This window comes from Rhinolophus sinicus, chromosome 4 (genome assembly GCF_057876585.1).
Source record: "Rhinolophus sinicus isolate RSI-liver-muscle chromosome 4, RSI-T2T, whole genome shotgun sequence".
Lineage (NCBI taxonomy): Eukaryota > Metazoa > Chordata > Mammalia > Chiroptera > Rhinolophidae > Rhinolophus > Rhinolophus sinicus.
In genome coordinates, this window is record NC_142504.1 from 57,630,339 (window position 1) to 57,642,528 (window position 12,190).

Below are 12,190 nucleotides of genomic sequence, written 5' to 3' on the forward strand. Positions count from 1 at the left end.
ATTTGACCTGCACTACTTCGTTCTTCTCCCCTGCGTGTGCTCTAAAAGTGACTCTTGTGTTGTGTATATTGTCCTGTTAAAGAAGATCCTTAATTGCTTTTCACTTGTGAGTAGGTGGGGTTAACTCCTAGGCTGACTAGTTGTGAGACTTGGCTCTGCCCACGCAGGGTATTCTGCTGCGTGAGGGTTGACCACTTAGATGTGGTTTGGCCTCTATGTGCCTGTAAAGAATCCCCTCTGGGTGTGTCACTTGTAGGTCAAACCCGGTAGTACTCTGGCTTGGTCTGGAGTTGGCCGCTGGGTATGTTGAATCTTGTGCCTCTTAAGCTGGGCACTGGTAGGGCAATTACAGAACAAAGCAAATCACCAAGCACAACAACAACAACAAGGAAAAAGTCAAATACATTCACATGTAAAAAAACAATCGACAACCCCCACTCGACACAGGCAAAGATGTCAAAAATATAAAGACAAATCAAAACAGAACAAAAAAAACAGCGCCAGTTGTGGCTTAAGCCCACCAAGTAATCTCCAGGTTATTCTCTGCTGTAGCACAGAGTCCCCTGCGTATTGTGCAGGTAGAGCCGGTCACCTGGTGCCCAGAGTGACGCTGGGGCTGCAGCTTTAGATGCGTGGGGCTGAGGGGTCTGCACAGTAGGTTTTACAAAGCCAGTGCAGTTTCTGCCCTTGCCTGCACATATGCACACTGAGAGTAGCACCACCAGCCCTGTGTCCAGTTCTCCTGAGTCTTAGGGCACCTCTTCCCTGTGTGTGTGTGTGTGGCGGGCGGGAGATTCCTCAGCTGCTGAAAGCTGAGAGCTGCATCTGCCACTTACTGCTGATTCCTGGGAGTGTCTCCACCGATGTAATTGCCCCGCCCTAGGCAGGCCAGAAAGGGTGGGGGCTGGGGATGGAAAGAGGGGTCTTCTCTTTCCCAGCCCCGCTGTCTTACACTCTTCCTGCAGGCCAGAAAAGGTGGTGGCTGGAGACGGAAGATTCCCCCCTCTCCCAGCCCAGCTCCTAGCCTCCTCCCTGGGCCAGAGCCGCCCGCCTGTCTTCCCGGAGCCTGTGCTCCAAGGTTCCTCTGTAATCTGCCGCTGCTCCTTAGTGCAGGGGCTAGATCAAGTCTCTAGAAAGGCGGGGGTAGGGTCGGAAGAGCGGGGGGGAGGGGCCCAGGTATGGAGTTTGTGTCCTTTGTCCGGCCTAAGACTTAATTGGAGGTAGCTGGAGTTATTGCCTCAAATGCTGGATATGCTGCCCCTGCGGCGGGAGAGGTCCGCTGTGGGACGCAGGGCAAAACGCCCACCTCCTGGCTTCCGCGCTCTCCTCCGTCCTGGGATATCCTGCGTATCTGTAGCCGTGGGTGTGAGCTGGATTTTCACAGGCACATGTGCGGAGCAGATTTCCACAACCCAAGGGTGGGGGCCGAATTTCTACAGCCACAGGTGTGGACCGCGATTCCAACCCGCGTCCCCACCGCCGCCGCAGGTGCGGCGTGTCTCCGCTCCGCTCCCTTCCTTCTTCCCCTGCTCGCCCAATTTTTCCCCACCTGCAAGAAATCCCTGCGCGAGTCTCTTCGCTGTTCTGCGTGATGAGCAGAGAGTCCTTTGATGGGTTATTAGCTTCCCGTTTCTGATAAGATCGGACGGAGAACTCAAAAAGTGCGCCCCGCTGCCGCCATTCCTATGACGTCCTCCCTGGCTGGGTTTTGATGTAAGACGTTTTTTAATGTCTGGAAACTCTGAGTTAGTGTTAAAACTTGTTCAAATTAGCCATCATATACAGTGGTAACTCGGTTTTCTAACGTAATCCATTCTAGAAGACTGCTTTGAGTTCTGAAACGTTGGAAAACAGCTGACAGCTTGTGGGGGCAGAGCCCCAGAAAGAAGTTTCCAGGCTCTCGGCCTCACATAGACAGGTGCCTGGCTCAGGTAGTAAATGGCCATCAATGTGATTGGATGGCCATCAGCTGTAGCTAGTTGGCCGTCAGCTGTAACCAATGAGCCATTGGCCACTAATATAACTGCTGTGGCTATGCTAGCAGAGAAGAGGAGAGAGAAGAATGGGGCTAGCAAGAAGATGGCGCTGGGCTGGCAAGCGTGGATGGCGGTTTGCGGACAGTGTGGATCCAGCCTCCAGTGAGAGTATAGTGCCGCCAGAGAGAATATAGTGGTATGACTCCCCTACCTATGGCTCCGTGGGTGTTCCTTTTTGGCCTCACCATATCCTGCGTTCTTGTGTGGGGAGCGGGAGCAGAGACCCCGCATGACAAATGGCGCAGCGAGCAGGGTCCCCCGCATGACAAATGGCGCAGCGAGCAGGGTATGGTGCCAGCCAAAGCTCTCCAAAGGACGGTGGAGCAGTCTGTGTGTATGAACGCTCAGTCTCTAGAAGACCAGGAGGAGCAGCTGCCGGAGAGCTGGACCCCCGTGGAGGGGTGGGAGGATGTGGACGGTTCTCCCACCAGCACAGGAAAAGCCATGCAGCTGCTGGAGAGATGGAGCCCCATGGAGAGGTGGAAAGATGTGGACGGTTCCCCAACCAGCACAGGCCGGAGAAAGCGAAGGTCGTTGCAGCCCTGTGGGCCGGGGAAGTTCCTGCTCAGGCAGCCAGGATGCAGGACTTATAGTCCCAGGAGGTAACGCTTGCTGAGTCCTCTGTGGGAGATGAGGTTGAGGTCACGGTTGTCCCTCACTCCCAGGACAGCCCTGGTGAATGACTATGGACTATGGGGAATTGCCTTCCATCCCTAATTTAATGGACCGCTTGACTGTTTGTTTGGGAACTGTTGTTAGTGGAACTGGGGGATATTTGCTTTTGTGTCTTGACTGGCCACCATTGAGAATATGTAAGCACCTTGATTGTGAGTCGCTGTTGTTCCAGCAGGGTACCCTGAGAGGCCCAGAGAGAGAGGGAGAGTGGCAGTGCCCTGAGAGCCCTGGCTGAGTCCAGGAAGTCTGGCTGAGCCCTGAAGATACCCTGGCTGTGCCCAGGAAGTCGGGCTGTTCCCAGAGAGAGTGGTAGTGCCCTGAGAAACCCTAGCTGTGCCTGGGGAAATTAGTGGTACCCTAAGAAGTCCAGGAAGTCTGGCTGTGCCCAGAAGTACTGGTGGTGCCCTGAGAAACCCTGACTGTGTCCGGGAAGACAGGTGGTACCCTAAGAAGTCCAGGAAGTCTGGCCGTGCCCAGAAGTACTGGTGGTGCCCTGAGAAACCCTGGCTGTGCCCGGGGAAACTAGTGTTACTCTAAGTAGTCCAGGAAGTCTGGCTGTGCCCAGAAGTACTGGTGGTGCCCTGAGAAACCCTGGCTGTGCCCAGAGAGCCTGGCTATGTCCAGGATATTGCATTCACCCCCAGGCTCCTCGCACAGGGCCCCTCGCGGAAGACGCTTGTCGCATAGATTGTGAGGCGAGAGCCTGTAGGGGTGGAGTGTGGGGGCAGAGCCCCAGAAAGAAGTTTCCAGGCTCTTGGCCTCACATAGACAGGTGCCTGGCTCAGGTAGTAAATGGCCATCAATGTGATTGGATGGCCATCAGCTGTGGCTAGTTGGCCGTCAGCTGTAACCAATGAGCCATTGGCCACTAATATAACTGCTGTGGCTGTGCTAGCAGAGAAGAGGAGAGAGAAGAATGGGGCTAGCAAGAAGATGGCGGCTGGGCTGGCAAGTGTGGATGGCGGTTTGCGGACAGTGTGGATCCAGCCTCCAGTGAGAGTATAGTGCCGCCAGAGAGAATATAGTGGTATGACTCCCCTACCTATGGCTCCGTGGGTGTTCCTTTTTGGCCTCACCATATCCTGCGTTCTTGTATGGGGAGCGGGAGCAGAGACCCCGCATGACACAGCTAGGCCTCAGGATCTTGCACTCAGGGGAAGCCGCGTGACATGTTCGACTTCTGAGCCATGTTTGAAAACCCGAAGCATTTACTTCCGGGTTTACGGTGTTCATAAACCGACATGTTCATCAACGGAGATGTTCAAAAGCCGAGGTACTATGGTATGTATATGCAACAACTTATATTTCTTTCCATTTTATTTCAAAGATTATATCTTATAGTTTTTTCCCATTTATAGTTGCTTTTTAAATATAATAAAAATTAGCATATGACTTTTACCTTGCCCAAACTTTTATATTTGTCCATAAGAAGAGCTTCTCTTCTTTCAGCTTGTTCTTTGAGTAGAAAAATGACAATGAGCATATCTCTTTTTTTAAATATTGTGGTAGATTTCATAATGTGTCCTCAATTAGTCACCCCTCCCTTTAGCCACACCCTTTACCCTGTAACTTTGCATTCACCTCCTAGTTGGGGCAAGCATTGTCACCCATGTACTTTGGCTAACATAATGCAAGCAGAGGAATGTAAAGCACTTGCACAATTAAGCTTCATCTGTCTTTCTTGCTGCTCTATTGTCATGAGCAGTACATGTCTGGTGTAAGAAGAGGATGACAGACATGTAGGAGCAGATTTGAAATTAACATAGATCAACAAACAGCCTGTTGATCTCCAGGTATTTAAGAAACCTTAGCCAAGATCATGAAAGCCACCTAACCTCCAACTTACCCAGAGAAATGAAAGAAAATCTTATGATTGTATGTCAGTATTTTGTTATTGCTGTACATCATATTGTGGCAGTAGATAACTAATTAAAAGACCATTAGGCATACTTTCCTTTCTGGGATAACTTTTGAAACCAAGCCCATATAGTTTAGTTTAACCGTATGAGTACATCCACTATGTATGGTGGCCACAGTTTAAGTTAATAATGATACTGAATAATGAATGATACAAGTAAAATTGAGCATATTTACAAGAGCTCATCAACAAAAATAATTATAAAATGCAAGTGGAAGTCCACTGACAGGAAAAAGCATCCATGAAGAGAATGAACAAGAGTGTCAGACAAAAAACAATATTGACTAGGTGTTTCATCACCAAAAGTGGTTTATTTGGGAAAAAAAGAAAGGGTTGCAACCCACTGCATGCAGCTATTGCAAGCACACTGCACTGTATGCCAAGATGGAGAAGTATATATAGGAGAGAAAAAGAAAGTTAAAGAAAGGGGTAGTTAGAGCCAAAGATCTTTACTGTAAGCACAGAGTTCTTCCTATAGTGTTCTCACACTGACATAGTGTGAGAATTCCTCCCATAAGCCCTAGCTCTTCCTATATACCCTCCAAACTCATTATGTTTATTTAAAGTTCCAGTCAATCTTTATCAGGAGGAACTTGAAATAATAGTACAATCTAAAAGAGGTGTAAAATAAGTACTTTGAAATATGCAAAGAGACAATGAAGGAAAATACATAAATCAGGGACAAAAGATTATAAACCATGAAAGGCAGGTTTGAAAAAATAATACTATGCCTTTTCCATTTTTATAGCTGGAACAAGCAACTTGAATTCTGAAGTATTTAGCTTGCATGCAAATCTGTAACAATTAACACACTTGAAAGATATAGCTTCTAAATTAAAATAAGTGAATCTATATTTTTCATATATAAATGTCATTCAAATTTGTTTTTGTTATAGAAATATAATTTGTTTCATTGGTATAGCAACACACATTATACGTATGATTTGGTTTGTTAATTATTTTATTAATTTGTTTTTGTCAATTTTATAAATAATTTATAAATCAAAATGATTGAATTTTGAATTTGTAATTCAATAAGCTTCATATATTTTGACTCTATGTGTTATATGTATAAAGTTAATAATCATTAGGTCTCCTGGGTGGTTTGTTTCTTTTACAAATATGTAATGGCCTTCTTAATCCTTAAATATATTCACCTGAAATTTTATTCCCTTGGTTACTTAGAATTATTAAGGGTTTTATGGCTCTCTCCAGTCCATCTATTGTGTAAATCCCCATAAAATACTTTACCCAACAAAGAGAGAATATGCATTCTTCCTAAGCACAAAAAAAAAAAATTGCAAAAAAAAAAAAAGACTGCAAAAAAAGTCTCAATAATAGTTTCACATTCTTTGAGCACAATGCAACATAATTAGAAGCCAATTATTAAAAAAGTTGTTTATCACAGGATAATAACAAAATGCTAGGTATCCATAATACATGGATATGATTAAAATATTTCTTAGACTTACATGTTCAAATGGTCAATGAATATCACTATTCGGTATGCTAACAGGCATATCAAACTTGTTTTGTCTTTGGATACCCCTCGTCGTTCACAGAACGTGAAACAATTCACAAGACTCAAAAGGAATAGAAGTTAGAAAGTTTATTTAAGAGAAACAGTTGCAGAGATGCTGCCACGGGCAGAGTCTCAAGCAGATTGCTGCAGACAACTGCACCTAACTTCAGGTTAGCTCTTTCTTATGTAGGAAAGGGTAGGTACATTTTCTTACAGCAGGATATGTGACATCCAAACTCAGGTCATTTGACTTATAGACTGAGGTCATTTGATTGACATATGTTGGTTATATAACTTGTTTCTTTCTGCACATGCTCTTACCCATAATGCATACAGAAAAATGCACAGGGGAACCAAGCCACAATGTTCATTTTATTTTAATTGTGTTATAATGAGGCTGGAGTTCAAACTACCAGCAGGCTTCAGCAGTCTGCACAGGCATTAAAACTAGATCACTCCTGTTAGCATCTTATCTCCTCTTTCTAAGGGTGTTTGGACAGCTTAATTTATCTCTTAGGGATAGTCCCTGTGGAAGGGATGCAGGCCTGGGCAGTCCCCCTTTGGGCTCACTTTTATTAACTCTTTCTCTGCCTCCTCAAAACTTGTATTAGTTAGGATTTTGATCAGGAAAGGGGAACCATTTTTAGTCATACAGAATAAGGAATTTATTATAGGGATAGACCTTACACAGTTGTGGGAGCTGGTGAATAAATCTATGGAAGCTTTTGCTGCTGAGTGTTGACCTGAATCAGGAAGAGAGCCAGATATGAACCAAGGAGAATTAGGACAAATGAATCTCATAAGTGTAATCGCACATGAACTTCATTTCTTTAGCATGCATTCTACTTTAATCCAAGCTACTTTGCTTAACCAGCTAGAACTCACTTGAATTCTTTCCCCAGACCCTCTTACCTGTTCATATACTGAATGTCCACTTGTTTTAATCATTAAGCCCTAAGAAATTCGGTTCTGGTCAACACCAAATTAATTTAAGAATAAAGCTCCAGGTCTATCAACCATGATGAGGATACAATAACTAAACATCAAACACTGAATAATATTTTAATTAAACAAAGCTAACACCTTGGCCTCAGTAATGTTTCAGCTCCAGACTCCTGAGAGAACTGTCCAATGGACCTCATCCTCTGAAAACAGGACCAAACTATGCTATAACTGACACCAGGACCTGAAGCCATGATCAACTGCTCCCTGCCTTACCCCCAACCAATTAGTAGAACCCCCAGCCCCAACTCCCATAGCAACCATGATTAATGGTTTTTCTCTTATATAATCTAGTCACTAGAGGCCATGAGGAAGCCAGGTTTTTGAGAGCATTAGGTTACCTGTGTCTCTGGACTTGGCACCAAATTCCTTAAATAAACCTCTACTTTCTTTGCTGCAAACTCCTGCTCATGTTTTCTTTTGGCTTGGATGCATGCAGGCAAGCAGACCCCTTTGAGTCTGTGGTAACACAAGGACAAACTGAAACCCATGAGAACAAACTAGAAGCTGCCTTGAGAATATGTATGACCTGCTGAAAGTGTTGGTTCCTTTCATCACTGAGCTGCACACATACCTCACTCAAGATGCAGAGAAACTGCAAGAAGAGATCCTTCTCTCCAGCTCTTTGTCTAACCTACCACCAATTTCTCTTGGACCCAACTTGAAAGAATTTCCACTGCTTTTCAGCAGTTCCATTGCCACCTCCTTAGTCCAAGCCACAATAATATCTCATCTGTATTATTGCAGTCTCCTATCTGGTCTTCTTGCATCCAATTTTGACACCCTATAGTCTATTCTCCACATTACAGCCAGAATAATCCTTATAAAATGTGCTAAATCACATCACTCTTCAGATCAAACCCTCCAGTGGTTTCCCATCAGTTTATAAATCCTTAGACAATCTGCCCCTGGCTACCTCTCTTATCTCTTACCTCTCTCCCAGCCACACATATTAAACACATTTTCACCTAAGAGCCTTTTTTTAAGAGCAGAGTCATGATTTTCTTTGAGTGAAGTGTTCTTCTCCTGCATGTCTGCAAGTTTCTCTTCCTCATTTAGGTCTCTCTTTATGTCACCTCCTCAGAAAGGTGTTTTCTGCCAAATATATCTAAAGTCCTAGTTCCAGTCTTTTCCTATCTCTTTTACTTGTGTTAAAGAGAAAATCACAGGTCCAAAATGGCTTTACTCCTGCTTAAAGCCCATGATAGAAAACCTAGATTTAATACCTGATCTAATTGTAGTTTCAACCTCTCCAAGGAACATAATCTTAATAAACCAGTTTGGAATTTTGTGGTCAAGTATCAGTAAGGTAATCTGTCAAGTGGGTCTTCTTCATCCCCCATAGAAAGAAGAGGTAATCTGCATGATAAAAACCCTTCCTATTCTCTATCCCAAAGAAAAGATGTTTGAGCCCACCATATAATTTGTTTTGTTAATAGCTCCTTTGCCCCATCCTTCTTCCTATAAAATTTTTCCATTCTGTATATGCCTTCCTAGCACCCTTCTAGATGGGATGCTGTCTAATTCATGAATGATTTAATAAAGCTGATTAAATCTTTAAACTTACTTGATTGAATTTTGTTTCTTAGCACTTGTTTCGTGTTTTTTTATACTACTTCTCTCTACTTGATATTATATATCCCCTCCATAAAAATGTAAGCTCCAGGAAAACAGGAATATATATTTTGTTTGTTTACCCTTATAGCACCAAGCCCTAGAACAGTTCTTGGCTCAGAGTAGATATTCACTGACTATTTCTTGAATTTAAAAAAAAAGAATTAATTTTATACAGAGTATTAAAAACAAATGAGATTTTCAGTTTCCAGTTCCAAATATAAGGAGCTTGTAACTCATAACTCCATCCTAACAACAAGTAAAAAGCTGAACAGATTGAAAAATCAACAACTCTTCTTGGATCCATAAAAGAAGGAAGGACACAGGGCAACTATAGTCCCCAAGATTAGAGAAACATACAAGCAAGTAAAGAGATTTGTGGCTCACCAGATTAGACTGTCAAGCAGAAATCACCATAAGAACTAGTGCCAGGGTAGGAAATCCTGAATTGTAATTGACAAGTTGCTGGAAACTCAGGGTGGACAAATCTGAAAGTTCAAAACTCTAAGTTATAGGGAGGCACCCCCAAATTGTAAAATTCACCTCCAGGAACTCAACCAGTTTCCACTGTATCAGAAAAATTCTTTCAAGCTTAAGCAAGGGGGTAGGAAAAGGAACCATTTTTGAAATACTCCCGAACACTTTGTTCATCTAAACAAGGCCTGCCCTCCAGGAAAACAAGTTAACAACAGCTTTAACTTGTTAGGGTATTATCAGAGCCTAGCTGACCTTAGGGAAGGGAAATACCCAACTCCAGTCCACTCTAGAATTCCACTTGGGAAAAAGGAACTACCCAACTCCAGCCCACTCTAGCCATACTCCTACCTAAGGAGGGAGAAAAAAACTGAGAAACACTTGTGCAATTCACTACCCAGAGGCACAGGCTCATTAAATGACTGATATCTAATTACTGGACTTTAGAATTCTTCCCCTCCCCACACCTTACCACCACATACTAAAGGCCTATTGCAACTCTTTTCACAAGTACCTCTTGTTTGGCTGTCAAGAAAAAAATGGCAATCTACAACAAAACAACAATAACAAAAAACCCACACAATTTAAAGAGACAGAGCAAGCATCAGAACCAGACATGGCAGGGATGTTGGAATTACCAAACAGGAAATTTAAAACAACTATGATTAAAATTTTAAGGTTCTAATGGGTAAAGAAGATAACATACAAGAACAGATAGGCAATTTAAGCAGAGTGATGGAAAACTCTCCAAAAGAAAATGCACACTGTAACAGAAATGAAAAATGCCTTTTATGGGCTTATTAATAGACTAGATATACCTGAGGAAAAGATCTCTTAAAACTGAAGATATCGCAATAGTAATCCCTAAAACTGAAAAGAAAATAAAACAGACTGAAAACAAAAAAACAAAAACCACTATATTCAAGGATGTGGGACAACTACAAAAGGTATAATAGATATGTAATGGGAATAACAGAAAAAGAAGAAAATGCAACAGAAGACATATTTGGAATAATAATGACAGAGAAGTTCCCCAATTTAAGATCAGACACCAAACCGCAGATGCAAGAAATACAGAGAACAAAATCAGGATAAATGCTAAATAAATAAATAAGTGACACCTAGGCATAACATTTTGAAATTACAGAAAATCAATATAAAGAAAAATCCTGAAAGAAACCAGAGGGAAAAACACCTTACCTATAGAGGAACAAAGATATGAATTACATATAACTTCTCAGAAATGATGCAAGCAAGAAGAGAATGGAGTGAAATGTCTCAGAGATTAAAAAAAAAAAACTCTTCAGAGATAAAAATTACAAATCTAGACTGTTGTACCCTGCAAAATTATCCTTCAACAGTGAAGGACAAAAAAAATTTCTCAGAAAATAAAAATTAAGGGAATTTGTTGCCAGTAGACTACCTTGCAAAAAATGTTAAAAGAAGTTTTTTAGAGAAAACTCTAATAACATAGGTCGGAATTCAGATCTACATTAAAAAGGAAAAGCATCAAAGAAGAAAGAGTGAAGATTTAAAAAAAAAAAGGTTTTATTTTTCTTACATTTTTACTGAGGTATTAATTGAAATATAACATTCTATTCATTCCAGGTGTACAAATATTAATTCAATATTTGTATACATTGTGAAATGATCATCAGAGTTAACATGAGTTAACATCAGTTACCTGATGTTACATACATAGTTACAAAATTTTTTGTGTTGAAAACTTTTAACGTCTACTGCCTTAGCAACAGATAACAGTTTGTTCAAATTAATGACAGCAACAATGTATTCAATTATGTATGTTTATATATGTTGTCAACAAAAATTCTCAAAAAGAATATCAGAAAACGGACAGACTGTTCATGTGAACAGTTTGCAAACCAAAGAGAAACAGCCTCTGGCAGAAAACCAAAAGTGTGCTCCACTGAAACAAAGGGGAAGTCATCATTTATAGAGAAAGTTCCCACCCAATTTTCCTTTTGGCCTATTTCATGCAAATGAGGTTCCAGATTGTGAAGTTTTGATTGGTCGGTATAGATGCAAATGAGGATACAATTTGTGCAGTTCTCATTGGACAAGTAGGTATCAGTCCATTCATTGAAAGATTAGACCAGGAAATTTCTTGCAGGGGTTGACTCAGACAGTGTAAACAGGCAGAGGCATAGTGCAGGAGGTTGAAAAGCGCAGTCTGTGGCTTTTCCTAAAATGCAGAGAGCATGAAAGGCCTGTAAGCAACAGCTGCTAGACTGGTTATGAATTTGGGCCCCGTTAACCACGAGAAGTCCATTTTGATCTATAAATTTCTTATTGGTGTTCACATTACACCCTTTTGATCAAAAGCTGGACAAATTGCATTGATGATAAGTCAGGTCAGTTTGTCCCATGACAATGCCAGAGTGGTTTGACTACTTGCTCCAGGACTATCTAGTACCTCTGTGGGACTCCTATGGTTGGGCAGAAGTCATAAGTAGGGTCATTGGCCTACAAGAGGTCTCCCAGGCATCTGTCAAGTCACAGAAATTCTCAAAGGTAAGTTTATCTTGAGACACTGAATTAGCATGGACTCTGTAGGGTTTTTTTAATGTCTTCTGAAAAATGTGTAGAGCAATTTGAAAATCGTTGAAGAACAAATAAAAGCACTCACATTATAACATCAAGAAAACCAGAGGCAATTGGCAAAAGGCATTTAGCATTGAAAGTCTAGTCTGCTTAAAGTTTCTTGATTTGGGGCAGATAGACAAGTCATCTATTGTCTATAAAATAAAGAAGGTTTAACTGTTGTGAATTACAAAAATTAAAAAGTTGTAGTGTCTTGATGGATCATTCCAGGCAACCATTGTCTGAGTTTTCACAGAGTGTTTAAGACACTTGTTTGTACAGATAATCAACAGCTTAACAATGAAGTACGTTAAACAAATTAAAACAATAATGAGTAGAACAATTTTT